At 38.1% G+C, this 23,659-nt stretch overlaps 1 protein-coding gene across 19 annotated transcripts in view; it reads left to right on the top strand.

The window, feature by feature from the left end:
- The window catches only part of LOC119553279 (protein alan shepard), a 146,983-nt gene that overhangs the window by 100,200 nt on the left and 23,124 nt on the right, over positions 1-23,659 (top strand). The window contains exon 1 of one of the 19 annotated variants that reach the window (XM_037863589.1): positions 14,765-15,453. The exons of the other annotated variants lie outside the window; for them this stretch is intronic. The gene's annotated coding sequence lies outside the window, so the exon portion shown is untranslated. Of the gene's footprint in view, positions 1-14,764; positions 15,454-23,659 lie in introns of those variants that run through there. 19 annotated transcript variants of the gene reach the window in all.

Here is a 23,659-nt window from a genome sequence, read left to right as displayed (position 1 = left end):
TCTTCACTAAATTGGATATATGAAAAATATAAAACTGTCATTTTGAAAGCTCTTGAGAGCCACATTTCTCTGGGGTTTTTCATTGTATTAAGGAAAAGTAGTTCTTCAGGAAACCCTAAAATGTTAATGGATTTCTAATATTGTTCTGTATAATAAAAAAACAAATTAATAGAGGCTCCTAACAAGCTTCAACTAAGACTTTAAGGTTTCAAATCCTTTTCCCAACTCTAATGAAGTAATCCTCCTAATTTCTTCTGCCCCTTCTTCTGTCACTTTCCGTGTTTTTTTTTGACATCTAATCAACTTGTCAAACAGGAGTTTTTCTTTCAAAATGTTCTGCCATCTGCCTCCTTTTATCTCCCTTTTTCCAAGTTCCCATCTATCGCTTCACTTCACGGCTTCATTAACTTTGGTTCTAATAATTCACACGTATGCCTCGTAGCATCCTGCCTTCCCTGAAAAAATCCCCTTCCCCATTAGCTACTCATTATAAAAGCAGCCAAATGAAAATTTTAATTTTTTTCGTTGTTCTTTTTAATAGTTTTTTTGGGTAAAACAAAAAAAAACAAGTTGCCTGTTTTAATGTTATATCTATTTTAATTGCAAATTGCTGCCCAAACTTCACGGTAATGGAGTCTTTCCTCACTAACTTGGTGCCCCCTCGATCCTACGGAGTTTGCTTGGGTTTTGTGGAATGGTTTCAGTTCCGACTCCTTGCCATAATTAAACTGCCATTTGGCACGTACGCGGACTTAATGATATTTACAGCAAAAACTCTGGAACACCAGCTACGGGCAGCAAGAAAAAAAGATGTTAGCTGGGAGCAAGGACATGGCAAAAAAGCTGCTGACACGTCGCGAAGTCCTGTCCCTCCAGTCTGTCACTCCTGGACTCCTGTGTAGCTCTCCTTCTTATGGGATCCATGTCTTTTTACCCACCTCCCTGGGGTTGTTCTTCGTTTTCTGTCTGACATTGGCTTTGTTGCCAAAACATTTTTTGGTACCCTCTATGTCGACTGTAAAGCTTTTAAGAAGCCATTTCTGTTGAACCAAAAAAAAATATATTACAATAAAATAAAATTCGCAAAATTGTATCATATAAAACTGTAGTAAGCTACAAAAATGCGGAAAACTTAATATTATTTTTCAAACTTTAATAACCATTACATGATATGATAATATACGGTTCTCCAAACCAAATAAAGAACGCAAACCCCAAGTTTAATAATAGTTCCGTTATGATATTTAATGAGAAAGTTCTTAATATGAATAGTTTATGAGATATGGAATATTTTGAATCCATTGTCATTATAATATTTCTGAGGTATTTACAAAAGGCGGAGTCCACAGTCTTGTCACTTAACCTTTTTTTCCTTAGCTTTCTTTTTACCATCCTTCTTCTATCCATGTTGCTCCTAATAATTTTTGCCACGCTATATTAGTTTTTCTTTTTTTGGAGTTTGAGTTTTTCTAAGAATATAATTTGCCTAGTCTACGGAGTTTCCTCTTATTTCCGCCGCTGCTTGTTCTTCTTCAACTTCTAGTTTTTTTTTTTCATTTCCTTCCTGGTATGAAAACCTAACGGAAAAATTAAGAAATTCCTGTAGGATAATTGCTTGGCATACGTGCTGGAATGTGCGCTCTTCTTCTATCTCACTCTTTTCTCATAGTCCTCAAAGTTTCGACTTCAACTCCTCTATATCCAGTGTTCTTTTTTTTTTTTTTGGGTTCTCTTCTTTTACTTTTTAATTCGTCGCAAATATTTTTGCACATAATATTCAAGTTGCGTGCTTTGGATAAACTTTTTTCATGTTTTTTATTCTTATTCTGCTCTCCATACAAACTTGCCCCTACGTACTCATTCTTCATACTTTGCCCTCTTCTTCTATTAATTTTTCGGAGTTTTTTTCGGAAAACTCCTCAACTTAAAGTTCAAGTTGAAGTTTTGGGAAGTTCTTCAAGTTTTGCGCCAGGTGTAAAAACAGCCTAGAGGCAAGGGGGCAAAAAGGGAGAAAATTTGGTGAGAAGAGAGGTGGTCTAAGGAACTTTAGATCCCGCTTGGCTGCATTTTCACTCACAAAAACACACACACACGTGTAAGGCAACCCCAGACAGAGTTGCCAACTTTTTCGGTGGTTCCAGCATGTGTCCTGCGGGTTTTGTGGGGGGGGGAAGAATTGGGTGGGTTTTTGGACCAAGACGAGGTAAATGGAGAAAACGGTAGTGCCGTAAAAGAGCTTACTGCGGTTTGCTCTCTCAGCTGAACACGATTTTTGAATTAATGCATAAAATGCAAGTTCTTCCTGCGCTGCTTCCTCTTCAATTTCTACCATTTCTTCCGCCTTCTTCTTCTTCCTCCTGCCCGCAGGACATCCTTGTAACATTTTCAGTGTTTCAGTCCAAATTGAAGTTGAATGTCTGGGCTTTTATTGCGGTAAGTGGTTGAGGATGTGTAAAAGAACGGGTTTCTCATAAATTGTAAAGTTTTGGTGGGTAATTCCTTGAATTGAATTGAAAATATTTCAATAGCCTTATCTATACAGCTTTAAAAACCTTTTGTCTTTGGTGTTCTAACTAAATGGGTATGGTTTTCATCATAATACCCCCCACCCATATCAATTATGATCAACTTCAGTTGCAATTTCTGCAGTCTTTCCACCGACGACATCTTTTCATTGGGGTGTGAAAATTTTCATATTTCTCAAGATGTTATGTCTGCTCTTGATGCACTTTAACCCCCTCAGAGTTTCTGCCATATTTTTCATTCCACTTCAATTATCATTATAGTTTACAATCAGCTGCCAAACGCGTTTATACTTGAGCCACGACCCCCCCTGAACCCCGTACTTCCTCAATCATGCGTCTCGTTTTCAATTTTCTCAATTCCCCAATCGATGGCAGCTTTTCTCTCTCCGCAGCTCGGGAAATTCAAAACAAGCTCTGAACGCAGATGGAAAATAGTCGAGGAAAACTCAAGAAACGTGAAATGAAGACATATTCAATTATGCCAGTTCCGGAGGCCAAAGGGGGCAGGGGCGGCAGGGGAGAAAGTAGGAAAAGCTTGGAAAAGCAGGGGACCAAGCAATGGGTGGTTGGGGGCGATTTGGATGCCGGGAGAATTGGCAGCGCAGCACAGAGCGCACTTCATCAAACGAAGTGTCAACAAAGTTAAACGAGAAACTGCAGCGACAACAGCAGCAACAATGGTAATACCCATGGCACACGCAATCCTTCCCGGAATTCCCCCCTCTTTTCGCCCCCAAAAATCATCTCCCTCCTGGTTTTCTGCTCCGGGTGTGCAACAAAACATAATTCCCAAACAAATATGAATGTCAAACGTGACTGAAATGCAAATGAAAAAGAAACAGAAAATAATCCCCAAAAAAGGTGAAAAAGAAGAAGAACGTAGAAGGTTGAAGATTCTATGCTCTCTACGCCAATTATTTTGAAATGTCGGAAACGAAATTCTTTAAAATGCTAAAGAAAATAAGTTGATTGGTTCTAAAAATAAAACACATATCATTGTTTATAATCTTCAAAACCAAGCCCTTAAAGTACAAAAAGAAATTCTTAAAAGATCCTGGTAAAGGGATTATTTAAAAACCATTTTAAAAACCAAAATTATTATAACATAACATTTCTGTAGGTTTTTAATTAGGGGTTGTGTTACAGCAAAGAAATAGTAGAGAACTATAATAAACGAAATGAAACCTTATAACCTATGTAACCTATAATTTTTAAGGTGTTAAAGACCTTTGTAACTTTATTTCTGGGATTTTCCTTTCGAATTTAAGACCCCGTATTGCATGCAACGATGCGTTTTTTTTTGTTCACCTGAAGAGTGACCAGTACCTTCCACCTTTTCGAGCATCTATTGTCGCAGTGATTTCATTTATGCAACCGCACAGAATTTCGGAATGGAATCTCTGCTGGGTTGCATCTTTCAAGGGGTCTCAACGCGTTGACCGTAAAAGTTTCCGAGTTGTTGGGCTTCATTAATATTCCATGACTTTTGCGTGGGATTCGTTTATTTTGCTATTCTCTTGTTTGCTCCTCATCTTTTCCTAGGCTTTGCAAAGTTTTTGGGGTTTTTGTATTTTGTTTTCTTCTTTTTTTTGTGGCAGCTTGTGTGCGCCATGAATTGTTAATATTTATGTGTGACACTATCAATCATCAATCTCTGTCTATGAATTTGTGGCCTGCTGCTGCCAGTGGCACAGCCTATCCATCAATATTTGCATTTCTATCTATGTGGACTGGAGAACTTCAACGAATTTTACACATTTCTTGCTCATTTTTTTTGTTCTGATCCCAAATTGGAGCAAGTTGTGGTCTTCCCACATCGAAATGCTTTTGTGTGTCGCCTTTGTTTTGGGATTTTGGCGGCCAGAGAGTTTGTGGGGGGATTATTTTGTTTTTTGACAAATTGTTGGATTTTTGCCAGGAGCAGGAGTGTTATAAATGAACCGAACAGCAATTCTTGAGATATGCCAATTATGTTGAAGCAAAGTCAAAAAGATTGTTATCAATAGATGGATGGGTTGCAAGTGATTGGAAAAATTTATGGGGTGAGAACAAAGGGGGAAAATATATTATTCATTCGAGGAAATTGGGTAAGCAAGCTGAATAAATTGCTATAACACCCCTAAGATCATACGTATCATATATTTTGATAAGGCCTTTTCTCTACTATTAATCTTTAAAAGAAACCCAATAGATTTGCATTATAATCTGTTGACCAACACTGGAAAACTTTCATTTAAACCCAAAGTACAGCCATACTATTTTGGTTATTCAGGAAACTTCTTTATTTAGTAATAATACAACCCACCTCAAACTTTCACTGAATTCGCACGAGATTAAACCAATAATTTCTTGGCTAACAAGGGTAAGCCTGTCAAAAGACGCCGCTCAAAGTTCAATTCGATTTAAAAACTTGGTTAAAACTTGTCACTTAGAGCTTACTTGATTTGGGTGTGTTGAAAGGTTTTTAAAACTCTTTTGGGATTTCAGTGATAATAATGTCAAAGGCTCTTCAATATGATCCCTTTTGTTTCCCACCAATTGTTATCATTCATCGGCGCTCACCCTTTACTTATTCCCCGCTTTCTCGTTCTTTTTTTTGCAGGTAAGTTTCAAAAGAATTTTTATGAGGTAAACAAGAAAAAAAAAAAGAAATGTAAAAAAGCCAAGAAAGAGGTAAGTTGGGGGACTTAAAACCCCCGTTGGGGATAGGCCTCCGCCACTTGTTCCCTTTTGTCCTGCTGCAATTTGCTGTTTAATTATTCAACGAGGATTTGTATCCTTTAACTATAGTGGGTAGGTACTCCACCACTCTTTCGCTCTCCCTTTTTTTTTTTTGCAAAGCCAAAAGTTAAAGTCCCGCCCAGCAGAACCGAAAAGTGGGCGGCAAGGGGCTAGACAAAGCTCAAATCACTTTGTTTGCCCTGCACTTAGGCCACGCTGCCACACGGCTATAATCGGCTCAAAGTTAACTAACACACAAAAAAAAGAGAGAAAAAAACGAGTAGAGACGAGGAAAATGCTGCCGCCCACTGTTTCCCACCCACTTGTCGCACATTTTAATTGGCAATTTGGTGGAGGCTGTCAGCAGGAGATGAAGGAGGGGCTGGCAGGATCAGTGGAAGGACCCCGAGAAAGGGGAGGGGCAGAAGAAGGAGCAGCAGGAGCAGCTCCTGTGTAACACAATAAGCCGCGACATGTCCCAGAACCTCCTTTCCACGGGACATGTGAGCATAAACAAACAGTTTACGCCCCACCAACCAGTTTTCCACCCAAAAACCCCACCCTCTCCTGCTGGGTAAAGCGAAAATTGACACTTTTAACAAGTCGAAGGAAAAAAATGTCGCCTGTCGAGAGTTTAACCCGAAAAAAGGCAGCAAAAAATTGGCAAAGGAAAAGAGGAGGAAAGCTTCAATGGGAAAAATGGCGGGTGGAAAAACCAACCCATTTTCGGGAAGATGAAAGCCAAGTGACAGCAGGGGGTGGCCGGAAAAGTGGAGGAAAATGGGCGGAAGGCGGCTGATACTGTGTGATTCGTTAAGTGGCATTCCCGTTAGTCAAAAGGCCAAAGCCCCTGCTATAAGGCCCAATCCCAATCCCAATCCCCCCCCCCCCATCGCATACCCTCAACCATTTTCCCTCATGGACATGGCCAATTTACGCGTTGATAAACTTTTTGTTCCTCGTCGTCGACGGTGCTGTTGTTGTGCTCTGAGGCTTGTTTAGAAATTAGAAAAGTTGGAACAACAGGCGGTACAACGAATAATGTCAATAATTTTAAAAGACAACCCACACACAAGCACTCTCCCAATCTCTTTGAATTCCTTATTTTTATTGGATTTCCCCTAAGAATGTTCGGGATTGGGTTGCGTAGCTTTGAAATGGAAAAGTTTTTATTCGACAGACACAATTTTGCTATTCTATAAATAAATATTTATTTAAAAGCTTGTGAATTCGATGATGCTTTAATGATGGTTTAAAAAGCGGTTAGGCTTGGTATTTGTAGAGTTAAATATATTATTATTATAAAAATCACATAAAGTTAATAATATATTTGATACTCTTAGGCTTGCTTTCTATTTAAAAGTAAAGTCATTTCTTAGAGTTTAAAAGCAAGTTTTATAACTCTAGTTAAATCGATACCTTACCATGCTTTTTTTGATGAGGGTGCTAAATAAAAAGCTTTTCCCCGACATGGTCTCATGTTTTATTTCATTAATTGTAGTGAAATTTAATCATAGTAGTATGCAATTTTTTTTGTAAGACGACCCACGCAAAGTGGTTTAGTGGAAATGTGTGGGACGAACACAAGAAGAATGACATTAGCGGAGTTTCGTGGGTGGTTGGAATATTCGCAGAGGGGGTGGTGTGGCATCTATGGCGTTATGTGTGGTTCGTATAGGGGGTGTCTAGTAGCGGGTCTTTCGGTCACCCAACGGATGTTCATAAATCACTTCTTCCCGTTGCCGCTGCTGCTTCTGTTGCGCTTTTAATGTTTGCCCTGTGATCAAATTCAGATTTGCTGTCAACCGAAACTGGGCTCCATAACAGTCCTCTTCGCCGCACTTTTTACTACCCCCAACCCAAAATCACACCCACACACCTCCTCAAGTTACACACACTGGCACACCCCGTATCGGTGACCCTACACACGAAAAAATTTATAATTTGACTCATTTTGTGAAATGTGAATTAAATATTTCACAATTTACATTATTATGATGATCGATATCTATCGATATCTTTCCTTAAATAGATGATTAACTCATTAGAGATTTCGATACCGAAAATGTAAGATCCTTTCTATTGTTTCCAGAAAGAACATTTTACCTTTGACTATAAATGTTTTTCTTTCCCGATTACAATATTACATTAATTATTATTACTGGTAGCAAGAATTGTCGAATTCCTAACCCAATAATCGATATGACAGTTTCTATCGAACTATCCACCAATCAGTGTGATTTTTTCCCTGTATGGAAAATATGATATAAGAAGTGGGTGGAAATGGGTATATCGGTTTACATTGAATTACGCTTGACTGATGACTGCCGTTTCGGATCCTTCCTTGCCTCTCTTTTCGTCCTGCGAGGTCCTCGTGTCCAGTGGAAGTCATGTAACGATTGCCCCCTCCCCTTTGCTCCACACACCCTCTCGCTTTGGGGCACACTTAATGTTCATTAAATTTATGAAAATTTCAGCAATGATTTATGATTCTTTTGGGTGCAGTTCTCTTCCCCATTTTCCCTCCCTTTCTGTCTGATGGAGAATCGTTTTAATGAGCTTTGAAGTCGATGTGAGCTCGATTTAATGGCTTTTCTAGGTATTTTTTTTATTTTTTCGGTCTGTCTTTTGGGTAGATAAAAGCGTCTCTTGATTGAATTAGTTAGAGCGGATTTTAGTATCATGTGTGGAAAGACACAAGCATTTTCTTTGGTGCCAACATAGATTTTCCTATTAAGGATTCAAATTATATTCACTTTGTGTGAACTTAAACCTATCATAACAGAAATTTTGAGCATAAATTGCATCTGTTGTGTGCTCCAATATTCTGGAGCATATTGTATTGACTTCCGTCCATCAACTGTCCTCACTCCATTAGGGTTCATCTGGGCACCCATTCCCCGAAAGATAACTCCCTTAACGGTGGGTTGGGCACGCACCAAATAACCCTGAACATTGAATGCTCTCTCGTTGGAACACCCAAACCATTAAGATATCAATTTTATGCATGCCCACAGTTCCAGACTCGGACAAATCCTCGGCTCAGTTGCCCAATTTTGCTCATACATAGAGAAATTATATATTACCGATTACATACAATTTATGGTGTGGTCTCGGGGATGAGAAGTAAGTGTGGGGTTTTTGGGGGCAACTGTCCAATTTAGTCCGAGACATGACTTCAAATGTCAACCAATTGTTGGCCCCTCACACTCCGTCCACCAGTTAATGTCCATTATGGATGGATGTCCGTTAATGTTCATGTTTTCATGGTTATGTTTGCCACTAAAATGGGCAACAACACGCACACAGTGACACAAAACGCACATACGCATACAGCAGGATATCATACACACAAGTGCAGCTGTGAGGAGCAATTCCCTGGATATATATATCTGTGATTTAAAAGTTGTAAAAGTAAATAATATGAATATTATAGGATTTAAAAATCATTTAAAAAGTGTCTGAAAGTATGCTTACAAAAACGTCTACGGGCCTCAGTAATAATCGAAATAAAGTGTTGCATACTTTTAGACTGAATTCTATAGCATCTTCTTAAATTCCTTGAATCTTAAAAACCTTCAACGGTGCTTTCTTTTTATATTATTTAACCTTTCACTGTAAATCCCTTGCTGTAACTACATACCTAAACTAATTTCCATCTCTCGCATAACCTTGAAATTGTTGGCCACACTAACCAGCTTAAACCCCTAGATTTTCTCACATTTCAGTGGGTTCTAATCCCCCTTTGGGGGGAGACTTCCACCCTCTACAGCGGATGCACTTAATGCAATTCCGTTTATTTCTTAGTAATTCAGGTTTTTTATTCACATTTTACGCTTTAACATCACCAGCTAACTCCCCCTTTTGACATTTTGGGGCGTAGTCTTGAGGAGATTCTAAGAGGGATTATGAAATGGAATTTTGTGGAAACTCTGCTCTTAAACTAAGAAGTACGCCACTGCTCTCATTTTAGCTATGTGGAATTTTCCGCTTTGCATATTTCCCCGTGACTTGCCAAGGGTTCCTCCTCATTTTTTGTGCTGGAAAATTTTCGCCTAGAGTTGGGATAATGAGATTATGATGGATACATTCCTGCTCGGCTCCGTCTTAAGGTGGCTTAGTGCTTTTGTGAGGGTTGTAGGGTTGTAGGGTTCGGTGGAAAAGGGCAGGGGCTTTGAGAAAAGCCGGCTGGAAAAGCCCTTCGGATTGCCTGCTTAATGGCCAAGTATTACCGCAGGATTTCCTAGGCAAATTCAAAGTTCACAAAGTCAGGGCTGAACTTCCGCGTTATATTTTTCAATCCCGCCAACCCCTTCCTATTTTATCTCATTGTCAACGCCTACAATTTGCTCCGTAACTTCCCAATAATTGCGGTAAATCTGTTTACCCGCGGTGTGTTTATCTAAAGTTCGCTGTTATCACGTATTTCCTAAAAATAAACCCAACGCAAACAAAAATCCATAATCGATAAGAACGCCCACAAAAAACTAACTTGTTGCACATACATACTCATTCGATAACTTTTGCTATATTTCCAGGGAAAGAGATAAGAGATTTCGTAAATATAATTATGGGAAGTCCACAAAAATCTCTAGAGACTTGTTCTTGTGTTACATGAAATTCGATAGAAAAATTGGTCCCTCAAGTCCACATCGATTGATGTTTAAACTTATTTTTATAACATTAAGATTGGTATGCATAATACATTAAAAACTACTCCATTTGTTCCACAGTAAACATACAAAAATCGCATTTAATGGGAACTGGGAAGAATGTGTGCTGATAAATATTGCTTCATAAATACGAGCTTGGTCATTAACGTTAAAGCTTTTATCGAGAACTTCCACCAGTCTACACACGGTCTCTTCCCATCCGTAAGATCCCATACCATCCCCAACTCTCATTTTTTCGCACATGTTTACTTATTTATTTGGATACACATTTATATTTATTTCCTGCTGCGATCATTTTTGTGTCGCTGCTGCGGCGTTGACAACAAAAATTGCCAGCGATTGACAGGCGACATGCAATAAAAGTGTTTGCCCAACACAGCCGAGGCCAAGTTATTAGTCCTAGATGTTGGCTATATTCTTGCATCCTTGAAATGCTCAAATCCTGGTATACAAGCTAGTTTGGTGGTGATTCTAATATTTTCAAGTTGGGATAAAGACAAACATATTATTATTAATCAGTTTGGATCCACTTCAGACCATTTCCTTATCAAATACATACATACATAATGTTCCCGTATACCAAGAACTTTCCATATCCCTTAAGTATTGACAACAATTTATTATATTTTATGAATATGTACCATATGTTTTGGTTGATAAAAGGCTGATTTTCTAATGATTAGTGGTGCGGGTAAATGGAATGGGAACCCTAAACATCCCCGAAACATCTTAAATGGAAAGGGAGTAACATCCATTTGGAACCACTGCATATAATTTCTAATCAACATATTGTTTCCATATACCAAGACTGCTCATTTAGCTACGTTATAGCCAATAATTTTAACTTCTTTATGGGTCTTATACCATTATTTTTACCACCGCTATATGGGTGTTTTAGTGTGTGTTAGTGGGTGATGTGGATTCTGTGGGTTTGGTGATGGTTCTCGGTGGCGATTTGGGTGGGGGTGGACCTTGTGGTTTAGTGTTTAGTCAGTTTTGGATGGTCAATCGGTCAGTCAAAGGCAGAAGTGCCGCAAATTGATGAGTCGTTGATGCTGCTGCTGACGCCTCAGTCGCTGTCTCTGCCGATGCCGGCATCTCTGCCAGCGCAGCTGCCGACGTCACCAGCAGTTTACTGGCAAGAAAGCGGAGAAAGAAAATGAGAGAAATGAGGAGTGAAAGGGAGGCAGTGAAAGAGGGCCCAAAAGTAGTTGTACTGATAAGAACAACGAACGCTCATATGATGAATAAACCAAAACCGCGAGGAGGCAAGAGAAAGAATGGGAGGAAAAAATAATGAGCATTTAATTTCTTGACGACCTGCAAGCAAATATTAATGAAAATGGGATGAAATGAGGCAAAAGAAGTAAATGCACGCCAATGGAAAGGCACTGAAAAAATATTCAAAGACTTCAAGTGATAAATTAACTGAATGATGAATTAACCGAATGATTTTCCAAAGCATTTATTTGGTTTTGGTTTGGTTTGGTTTGTTTATTTGATTTTTATAAAAGGTTAATTACTTTAAAAAAAAATTTGGCTAACAAAATCGAAATGCTTAACAAAATTTTTAATATTATGTTATAATCTAAAATACCTACATAAGCGCATAGTTTATATGATTAATTTGAACCAAAACATATCTCTTAAATAGTTTGTAGATGAAAAACTTTTTTGTGTCCGTATGTTAAGCTATAAATAGGGATTAAGCCTAGAAAATATAAATATAGGGTTCAATACCCACTCATAGTTTAACATATTATTATTGTTTTTTCTTATTATAACTCATCTTTATGTACAAAATTTAGTTCCCTGACATTTTTTAGTCTAAACATATTAACTTTAGTTATTTATTATTTTTAGTTACAGTGTATTATCAAACAAGATGTGATAAAATGAGAGAATAGCAATGTCAATGGGATTCAGAATGGGAAACGGAGATGGCAAATGGGAAATGGGAGGTAAAGGATGGGGGTAAAAGTTGGTCCGAAGGAAAACTAGAAACCCACAAGCAACAGTCCAATAACAAAAACAACAAAAAAAAAAAAACTTGGAGTCCAACTCGCATAACAGTTGAACAAACAGTAAATGCTATTAGACCAAGAAGAAGAAGCAGCAGCAACAGAAGATGCTGCCTGCGTCACTGGCAAGAGAAAGAGGGAGAGGGAGAGAGTGATAGGGGGAGGATGCCTCTGCCGGCGTCGCTGCTATTACTGTAATCGCGACGCCGCTGATAATGTATTTAATATAAACAATAGCGGTCAGCAAAATAGTACTAAATGAAAAAATAGAACTTAAAAAAACTCAAACAATATTATCTCTATAATTGTCTCTATGTTAATAATAAAACATGTTAAGGTATTTAGTTAAACTTTTCTTTCCTTAGTATTTAATTTGATGTAACAAAATTACCATTTTAACAATACTACTAGTAAACGTAATATCGAATGCTCTGTTTTAAGCATTTCTTATACATTCTTAACAAGGAATAATGGTTAATGGCGACTAGAAAAATAGTGATTTTAGTTTTGAGGCTCGCAAATCTATTGTTCTATTATTATGCCCGGAGGTGTGTGTACCTATCCCATGTGTATTTTTTTTGCCTCATTCACACCCCGCTGCTTCCACGTTGACGTTGACGTCGACTGCGAGACGTAGACCAGCATGAAAATGCAGGAGGGATCGAAGAGGGGGAGGGGAGATGCCGCAAGCCGATAAAAAGGCAGGCAAAGTCGCAATTTTCCCCAACACACACGCACACACATGAGTGTGTGGTGGTGCCTTTTCCATATGGGCGCATTTATACGCGTTCGTTTTCAATTGAAAATCCCCCCCGGCCATCGCCCTCTCGCTCTATAATATTGTTTCTCTCTCTGTTTCGTTTGTTTTGCTATTATCATGGTTGTTCCCTCATCTTCTTGACGTTCCCCCTCCTCCCCCTCCCTTCCTCTTAACCCACATACTAGATTTTCTTTTTTGCCAACGCATTTTTCTTTTTATCAGCTGATATTCGTCCCCCTTCCTAACGCGAATAAAATGTAAGCCATAAAATTGCTATTCTCCATTGAAATTGCTTTCTTCAACTCGTTTCTTTTGTCTCATTGGGATTTTTGCATTTCTTTATCAAAGACTTTTGCTTGATTTGATCCTTTGTCTAACGTAATACCATGAACTCTGATAATAAGAAATGGTATTACAATAATGATTCACGGGAAACATGAATTTCTAAATGGTTTATAGACGAATCCGGTTTTATAAAGCCTCCTCATATTATAGAAAAGATGCATACATACTTTTTTATTATTTTTCTTAGAACATCATAACAGATCCGGTCACTCGTAATTACCCTTGAGGAAATTCCGCCCCCTTGTTCTCTTCCACTTTGTCAATTAAGTAATTGTCAATCAATCAGTAGAGGCATTCTCAAAAAGTCAAAGATTCATTCGCGGTGAGTTATGGGCAATTCCAGTATGAACATCCATCTATAAACTGGTTTCTCTAGACTTCGTGAGTGAGCAAAAAAAAAAACATTGTTAAATTTCTCGCTATTACAAAAAGTGGGTTAGCCAAAAGTTCAAAACAAACAAGGGGATTGGGAATTCTTTCAGCTTAAATCACTAATTTTTACCAATTTTATTTGTCTTTTCGCAACACTTTAAAGTTGTGGCTGTATAATAAAATGTGGAAAATGATTGATTCAAGGCAGACAGGTGGCCATGATAATATTTTTTAATGTTTATTTGTGGTGCGATGGTGCCAATTTAATAGTTTTTCACTCATCGCCTGTGTGTTTGTTTGTTCCCCCCGTTTTTTGATTTATTTTTACGAGCGGCAAACAAAACAAGAGTCGGTCCAAAAGCCGCCAAAAAAATGAAGAGGTGTTAGAAATTGTGGTTTTTGGGGGTGGTGGAAAATTCGGGAGCGGGCTCATAGAAGACTGTGGATGAATGACAGCAGCAACGTTTAAATTTGTTTCTCACGGTGCCGCCAAGCCAAAAAAAACCACTTGTTAAAAACTACTTGTATGAACAGTGGATAATCGATAAATCAACTTTTAATGATAATAGTAATATAACTATTTTTATTTCAATCATTAAAAAATAAAAATTTTAAGCGGAATACAATAGATTCCAATGAAATATCCCAATATAAAGAGTTCATTATTTGCAATTCTCATAACCTTAATTACCACTGTACTTGGCTAACATATTTTTTTAGCAAACTAATTAATTAGGCGAAAAAGAAGGGAAAAGAGATAACAAAATTGGCAAAACGAGTGCGAGAGCGAAACGCGTTTGCCGAATGATGAATGAAGTAATATTTTTTGCGCCAACTGAGATTTCTGCTCCACTGTGCGAATTTTTGGTGTGTTTGTTCTGCTTCTTCTCGGCGTTTTTTTGGGTGGTGGCGCTTTGCGACGTCGGCAGCGGCGTCGGCAGAGGCAGCACTGACTCAGACGTTGACGTCAACAGCCGTTCCTTCTCTCTCTCTCTCTCTCACTTGTGTTTTATGCACTCTCTCTTTTTTGGGGAAAAATACACCCCCGCCGCATACGAAATTTCTTTTTCCGGTAAACTAGGGGTGTGGGTGGGAAAGAGTGAGAGAGAGAGAGAGAGGGAGAGTGGAGTTCCGCTTGCCGGCGCTTTTCTACAACTATTTGCCATTGCCGCTCTCTTTGCTCTTCCCGCATTCATTCGTTCATTCATTCATTAGGCACGCTCTCGCTCGCTCCCGCTCTCTTTGCGCATGCCCGCTGCTGCGCTGCCTGCGTCGCTGCCGCCGCCGCCGTCGACGTCGCGTTGTTTGAATTCCGCTTTCACAGTTTGATTTTAATTTTTGTCGCGGTTAGTTCGCAGTTTGCCGTTCGCTGAGCGCGAAGTTTGTCCAGTTCTCCATTCTCCAGCAAAGAAAAGAGACTCTCTCCTCCCACTAACTTCCTCCCGACGATTTTGAGATCAGCTGCTCTCGCAACAACAACAACAACAACTATAACTGTAGTTACCGTCTCTTTTGCATCGTTCGTTTCGTGTGTTTCGCCAAGTGATTGTGTGTGTGTGCGTAAGCTTTAAGCTGACGAACAAAACCCGAAACGAAACAAGAAAATAAATATAAATTATAGCAAAAATATTAAATTATAACCAGAAAGAGAGCCAGCGCATACGTGTCTACCTCTGTGTGTATGTGTGCTTGTGCGTGTGCCTAAAAAATATATATAAAAATAGCAATAGAAAGTTATTAAAGCGTTGGCAAAAAAATATAAAAACAACAACAAAAAGCCAACGAACAGCGAGAGGAAGCGGAGAACAAAATAGTTAAAGCCAACGCCAACGTCGCTGCCGACGTCGCTGCCAGCGTCGCACTTGAAAACGTCGCAAAAGTTTGTAAACACGCCAGTGTGTGTGTGCGTGTGTGTTTTTGCCGGTGAGCCAGTGTGCGTGTGCCTAGAAAAGAGTGAGGAAGAAGAAGAAGACGACGAGCCAGAAGAAAAAGGAAACAAAAGAAGAAGAAGCAGCTAAAGAAGCCGACAGCAAAAAGTAAATAAAACCAAATTGCCCCAGGCAAAATAATATTAAATTAGGCACATACTCAAATTAATAACAAAAAGAAGAAAGGAAAAAGAATAATGCGCCCACACACACGCCAAATTCGCCATAAAGTTCAATGTCTGTTTGTTTGTTCGAGAATTTCAAATACAATTTTTCGGTTTCCCTTCTCGTTTCTCTCTTTTTTTTTTGTGGCGTGTATTTGTAGAAGATTTTTGTAGAATTTTTTTGCCAGCGATTAAATGTTAGCTAATTTTTTTCTCTCCTATTTTTGCAAAAACAGCCATAAAAATCCAAATGAAGTGACAAATGCCAAAAGTCAAGATAAAGTTTACTAAGCCAAGAAGAGAGGCAGAGAGTTTAAAATCAGCTGATTTCGCTTTCCATGGGGAATTTCCCGTTAGAATTCCAAGAATTGCTCATTGTTTGTTTTTGTTTAGTTTTTATTGTGACGTATTCATAATTACTGGAAAAAAATATGCTTCGTAATGGAACTTGTTGTATTTTTCCATCTTTTAAAATGACTGATTTCATTTTTTTTTAGTAAAAGGTTGATAATCTTTAATCTCTTTGGGTAATCTCTATTGTCATTAAAAATAATTAAACCTTTATATGGCGCTTTAATCTATTCTTAATTTAAAATGTCTAAATATAAAGTTGTCATGTGGCTGTAAATTATAAAATTCAATCAAAATTTGTTATCTTGTACTTTTAGTTTCTGTAAAACTTAATTTCCCTTTAAGAAACATCTGACATATTGCCACAAATTTCCCAACAATAGTATGCATATACATAGCGTTTTTCTTGATTTTCTGTGCAATTTGTTAGCGCTTATCGAATAAAGTAGCGCTGCCTTTGAATTAGTCAGCCCTCGAATCATTTGATTCAGATTGCTGTGAGTACATTTGTACATTTGTTTGTGTACGAACTGGTAGTGCCATGCACGATTGTCTACACTGCAATCGCGGTTCACACTTCAATTATGCACAGGAAAAAAATTTAATTTCTTTAAGCTCATCAATTATTATAATATAAATTGGATAGTTTTGAGGGAATTCATTTTTTTAGGCTTAAAAGAAAATGATTTTCCAAAACAAGGTTCTAAAAAATAATTTGGAAAGTTCATTTTTTGGAACATTTAATTTTAAACCAAAGAGTTTTCATATTTTTGTAACGAAAGTGAACAGTTTTTAAAATGTTCTTAATATCTAAGATCATAAAATTTGTTATATTTTTTTCGTCAGTGTAATTTTGCCCCATTCAAAAGAATACTTTCCGATATGAAAGCGACGAGCCAACGACTGATTAAGTCTGCCGACCGGCCCCTCCCCCCTTCGGCACCCCCCTGCCGCCCCCTTGCCACGCCTTAAGGTCGAAGTGCCGGTTGAGCTTGTGAAGTCCAAGGTTAAGCCTTTATTTTGGCTGATGGCAATGGTAGTTGTGTTTGGCTGTGCGATAAAGAGGGCAACTTTATTTTTGGCATTTTTCGGTGGCTTTTGTTTGGGCAGCACCCCTTTGGTGCTTTGTCTAACCGAAGAGGAAAAGGAAGAGGAAGAGGAGAATAAAGAAGGCAAACTGAGACATGAAAACAACCCTTGAAAATGGGCAACAATGAAATTTCTTAACAGCTTCAAGGAACTTTCCCTGCGAACAAGTTGCAGTCATTGCACCCTCCTTCTTCTTCTCTATATATCGCGTATCTTTTTCTCTCACTCTCCCTCTCTCTCTCTGTCTTTTCTTTTCTTCTCTTCTCTGCCCACGCCCCGAAAACAAGGCGAGCAGACAACATCGTTAACCTGGCCCTGGGCCTTAGGGGATTATTTCGCCACCCGCAGCCCAACACCCCCAAAAGAAAACCTCACTTTGTTCTTTGTTTTATTTCTGTAACAAAGTAAAAGTTGTAAAAAATAAGGAAGGCAGCAAATAATAAGAGGGAATAAGAAAAAGCAAAGATGCTGAACGTGAGCGGAGAACTGTGAACTCTCACCTCGGCACATGTCCTTAAACAGCTGAAGCATCCTCTCCTGTGACCCCACCACCCAACCACCCACTCAGCCTAGCACTGAGATAAATATAGTACTGAAGTACTACGTTCCATAAGGTCACTTGTTATGGTATTATACATACATGTTTTAGAAGGGTTTCCTAAACCTTATATTTTAATCTATCTTGCATTATTATAGATGTTTCCATGTAATGTTTATAATATATCTTATCCATCTCATGATAGTCTATATAAGGTCTACAAGGTCCATTTTGATAGGAATATACCTGTCTTTAAAGGGTTCTTCAAACTTAATATTTTAATATATCTTGCATTATTATAGATGTTTCCATGTAGGGTTTATGATATAACATATCCATTACTTGATCCTAAACGCAACCACCCATAAATATAGAGCTGAGTTATTATTTTTGAGGTTCAATAGGCCCATTTTTTCTAAGCATTTAACATATAGATATTTCCATGTAAGGTTTATGATACAACTTATCCATCACATGATAATAGGACGATTGGACGTTTTCTTTTTTAAATATTTGAACTAATAATGTCAGTAGGTCATATAAAAGTATATTAATAGTATTAGAAAATACCAGATTTTTTCTAAGTGCCCCATTGTAGCCTGTTCATCTTTATCTTTTAAGAATTTTCGGGGTTTTCCTCTGCTGTTGCCTGGCTCATCTGTTTTATGTCTTTTTGGCCGCAGAGTTTTTTATGGTTTGTTGGCAATTTCAGGATTTACATATTCCCTTTTGCTTGCCTACTTCTCCCCTTGCTCCTTGCTTTATCCACCACCGCTCCACACTTGTATTCGCTTTGCTTTGCACTTATCGCGGTGTTGACTTCCTGGCCCAAAGGAAAAAAGGAGCGAAATTGGACAGAACAATTTGTTAGTCAAGTTGCTACTTTTTCGCGGGGGTTGCTAAGCGTTTTTTTTTGGGCTTTGGGTTTTGTTGTGCCTGTGTGTGTGGGTTGGTGTGAACTTTTGTACGTGCTCAAAAATGCAAATCCAACGAAATAAAACGCAGCAATAATAATAGCAGAATAACACAAAAGGAAATTTAAATACAAATACATGGGCGACAAGCGTAAAAAATGGACAAATAATGTATAAAAACGCATAAAATATATGGAAATAAAATACCGGCAAAACAAGCCTTGGGAACAAAACAAGAGGAAAAATGCAAACAACCATTTCCTAAATTTTGCATTTGATTTTAATCATTTGATAAAACAACACACATATTTATGAGAAATATTAGAGATGGGATACTGACCATTTGATCTTAACTCTCCTCTTCCTTGAAACCCAATATTTTACATTAAAATAAAAAGCCATTTAGATAAAATATCAAATTTAAGTTCTTTGTGCGTCATAAAAGGCTCTTTGGCATTTTTCCACCACGAAAAAAGTCTCGAATGACCATTAAGTTTAAAGTTTCCTTTTCATTGGAAATTCACTTGGCATTTGCGATAGCAAAAATTGCGTTTTTCCCCTTTTTAAAAAGTTGTAGTTCCCAGAACAAACAGAAACCATTTTTTTAATCTAATAAACATCAAATAAATAATGGTGAATTCCTGGAATTCAGAAAAAATATATGGAAAATGGAGAGTGGGGGGTGGCAAAAATAGCCCCCGTCACATTTTCCTCCCCCGATAACAATATCTAGTTTAGTCAGCCCCCGGCGATAACACAAATTGTCCATAAACTAAAATAGAGTAAGAAGAAAAAATATTTTTCCTTATCAGTTGTGGAAAAAAGTACAGAAAATATTATGTCAACTGTTTGACAAAACAAGAGCGATAGATACTATATAGGAATGTATATGTATATACCGCCGATCAAGTGACGTGACTGCTGATGAAACTTTTTTATAAAAGTGAGTCAACGTCGCGGAATGAATGTGGTTGGGGGTAAAAAGAGTAGGGCGAATGTGATATTATCAGATTGAGAGTGCCTAGTGGGAATTGGAGAGGGAGAGTCTTTTCCCCCAGGTTTTAAAGCGAACTACAGATTATGTTAATTTCTTCAAACATTTTAATGATACATGAACTCGGGTCGTGTTTTTTTTATGAAAATGACGCATTATATATGATTTTGTTACCAAATCTTAAACGAAATTTATGGTCTGGCTTAAAGATTTAATGAAGAGCATAATATCTTTATTTTATAAGTTATTATTATATTTTTAAAAGTGTTTTCAATTTATATTTGGTAGCTTGTGTTTATTATTCCCAAATAAAATTAAAAATATCATACAATAGATCACAATCTCTTAAAATACTATCGTAACATTATGGTTCCTTAAGGCTTTTATTTATCTTATAGTCTTCTTTATAGATACTTTTTTCCATTTCTTTAAGTTGCTGTCTTTTTCTTCGGAATCTACCTTTCTCTTTCTCGACTTCCTCTTCTTCCTTCCGGCGCATTTTGCAGCTTCTTTCCAAGATGATTGAATTTTAGTGGTTCGCTTTTGTCTTGGCCACAAAAGTGTTGTCAGGTGCTTTTTATGGTTTTTGTTTTCCTGTCGTTTCTCTTTTAAAGGTCAATTCGCTTGCGCTTTTTTATTTTTCTTTTTATTGTGTGTGTTTCGATTTTACTTCGTTTGCTTTTGAAGTGAGTCATTTTCAATTCACACAAAAATACAAACACACGCAGCCAGCGGCTTCGGTTTGCTTTAGTTGTTAAAGTTCGTTTATTCCGCGGCTTTTGCTGGCCAGTGTAATTAACGTGGGCGTTTTGTTTGCACTGGGGACACATTTGTCTCGTTCTGAAACTCGCCCTATCTCTGTTTCTCGCCGGCACATGTGGCGTATGAGTGATAAAACATTTTGTGTATTTTCCTCCATTAATCGCTGGCCGAAAAACAGCAACAAGAACAGCAACAATCACCTTTAACAGTTGCAACCTGTGCTCTGGTTTTCCAGTTTTCTGGCTTTTCGTGTTGATTTTGTAGAGTGGCCAGGTGGATGTTTGAATTGAATTGGTCGGGGAAAATGGTCAGGGGGGAGGAAAACGTTGATGATAATGGAAATGAAGCCGTTTCACATTTGGACTAATTGTTAATGGATTGCGTGTGTGTGGGCATCTGTGTTTGCCCGGTTGTTTGAGTTGGGTCAAAACAATTGCAGGTGCAATGACATGTGGCATCTAGCTGACATGTTTCTAGGGGAATTCCCGCGAATTTCATTTCTATTAACATTTTGGGGTCCTTTAAAGTTGTATTTTGTAAATAACAGCTGAAATCCATTATCTAAAATTAATTTATTAAAAATTTTGTAATGGGTAGGGTTTAAAAATAATAATATTTGTGGGGGGTGGTTAACATATTATCTATTTCAAAATTTAAAAGCAATGAAAAAACATTATCTGAATTTAATTTTTTAAAAATTACTATGATCAGCAGGGTTTTAAAATAACATTCTTTAAGGGTGGCAACCCTATCATAAATTATGAAAATACAATCAATGATAAAAACTAATTTTCTAAAAATTCTATGCTTATTAGAATCTGTTTGCCTTAAGTATTCAAGCCTATCCAACTAAAGCCTACTCCATTTTCCTCGCTTCAATACCTTGCCATCCCATTTGTCTGTTCATTATCCTTGGTCACCCCTTTTTCGCCGCCCCTTCCTCAGCAACCCCCAACCCCCATTGAACAGTTCAATTAGGTTGAAAATCTGTTGGTGGCAGGGGGCTTTTCACCTCAGTAAATGTTGTTGTCCCTCCTAATTTGCACTAAATGGAGATACAAAGCCTGTCACTATACCATCCTTTTTGGTACCTCACTACTACATAAATCCCTCATTTCAACGTTAGTAGCCTGACCAAAAAACCACTTAGCGAAAGAGAGGGGTATAGTTGGGGAGAAAGAGACAGAGACAGTGAGACAGCCAGCAGAATTTTAGGTTTTGTGCTTGACTTGACTTGCTTTCAGCTGAGTTTTCCTCTTTTTTTGTAGACATATATGGGAAAGCTATATGCCGGGCTGAGGAGGGTTCTTAAGGGGAGGAGGGACACACACTTCTGCACTTCCTGTCTGTCACAGAAAGAGACAAACGGAGGGGATCAGAAAGAGACGGAGGAACACACTCGTCGTACACTCACTTAGGGGGAGATGTCAAGAAACCGCTTTGCTTTCTTTTTTGTCAGCTTGCAAATTAAATTTAAATACCCGCATAGAGAAAGAGAAGAAGTCTCGGAGAATGTGTGTGCGAGTGAGATGGCGGTGGGTTTTTAAGAGGCCACTGTAACTTTTTACTGCACAAAACGTGTTGTCTTTGTCACTTTTCGGGCTGCTATTGTCCGTGCTTCTTTGGCAGTGTGTGTGATTGACACTTGTGTTTCAGTGTGTGTGTGTGAGTTTGGAGGGTTCTACCTCCCAAAACCCCCCCTCGAATAAGACCCACACTCCCCTCGGGCATCACCCTCATCCATCTTTTGGAATCGACTCGTGCTCGTGTTTGAGTTAAGTGTTACTTCCGCTACACACGCATTCGTCGAGACTTGATTCATTCATTATTTATGGGAAGAGAGGTGTAATAGAGAATGGGGAGAACAGTAGGTATTCTTCTCTGCATATAAAAAAACAGAATCCCAAAATTGATTCTCAGTGCGATATCATCTCAATATGATTAACTATTTGCCAATCATCTTATAGACAGAAATTTGATAATCTTTATAAAATGTATTTTATTAGGATTATAATAAATAACTACCTAGTTTATTTCCGTATCTCAAGTTTGAAGAACTTGAATTTTTTATGAGTCAGGTTTTAAAGTTCCAGTTTTTAAAGTTCGACTGCACACTCCTCTGTGTTTTTCTCTGTGCAGTTAAAACTGTTGAAGAGTGAGTTGCGAAAAATGAACCGAGTTTTTGTTGCTATATTTCATTGTATCGCCCCGAGCTTAATTCAATTTAAATGCAGCATATTTGTGTTTAATTGGCAGACACCGCGAAAAGGGGAATGAAGGTGGTAAAAGGGAGATACGATACGGAATCCCCTACATATAGATATAGTATATGCGCTATCCGTACTTTCCGCTCTGGGTGTCCGAAACCCACTTGACCATTCTTTAACTGCGGCTTCCGATCACGTTCTGCAGCTTTATTTGATTTATTATTTGCAATTGCTTTTACTGGCCGTTCCCTTACAATCCACCCCGACCGACCCTCTGTTACTCTTTTTGGCACCCACTCACACTTTGAGTTTTCTGCACGTTGTCACATAAATTATTTTTTACCCAAGTGCAGAAATACGTTTCAGTCCCCGCCGTTCCCTGTGATTAGTGGTCATTGCTAATGTGGCGGCGTTGGTAAATATCACGCGCTATATATCATGTAATAATAACCCGACATGTATCGTATACATATAAAAATACTTGAGTTGCATGGGCCAGACGAAAAAAATCTGAAACATGAAAAGTTCTTTTATAATAAACAAGATATAGTGGGTGTATGAAAGATTTGGGAGGGTTTATGCAAAAAAAGTAAGTGGATCATATATATAAATATTAAGTTATTCTAACTGTTCATCCTAAAATTCCTCATCAAAAGTTTTATTTTCATAAATATTTTTAAATCTGACTTTGTGGTATTTAAAACTTTGGTATTTGTTACTTTTAACTCTGCCCCCACTTTAATCAGTCGGATACTTTGAATTGAATTACCATTTGATTGACATGCCCAACTAATTTGATCGCATTATGCCTTTCGTAGCCCACCTGGCATCATCTCTCCTCTCCTTTCCCTTCAATCTTCATTGAGACTGCCAGTTTGCTTTTGCCCAGATGCCAATCAGGCTTTAACCTTTCTGCAGAAATGAGTTTGGTATACAAAATTGACAGGAGCAATTATGAGAGCTGCCCCCTTAGGCCAATCAGGTGATATTACACCTGGAAATTCCTGTGATGGTCCCTCCTCTTTTCGGTTCAGTGGGCCTATAACGAACTTTACAGCAAGTTTTTGTCGCAGCAGCCAGCAACATGCAAATGTCAAATGTACTTGGGTAAACTTGATGAACTTTGACTTTAGATTAGCAATTTACGGCTCTATCATTGATGGGATGGGGAAGTTGGGGGTACTTTTTATAAACCTCCCAGCTTTTTCGCATAGGCCGCCCGCCAGAAGTGGCTGCATCAGCTGCAGAATTCATCAGCAGCTTCCATTAATATTCCATTTCCTGCTAAAAGCTTC

The sequence above is a fragment of the Drosophila subpulchrella genome, chromosome 3L, assembly GCF_014743375.2.
Source record: "Drosophila subpulchrella strain 33 F10 #4 breed RU33 chromosome 3L, RU_Dsub_v1.1 Primary Assembly, whole genome shotgun sequence".
Taxonomy (NCBI): Eukaryota; Metazoa; Arthropoda; class Insecta; order Diptera; family Drosophilidae; genus Drosophila; species Drosophila subpulchrella.
This window is presented reverse-complemented; position numbering and strand designations above follow the sequence as displayed.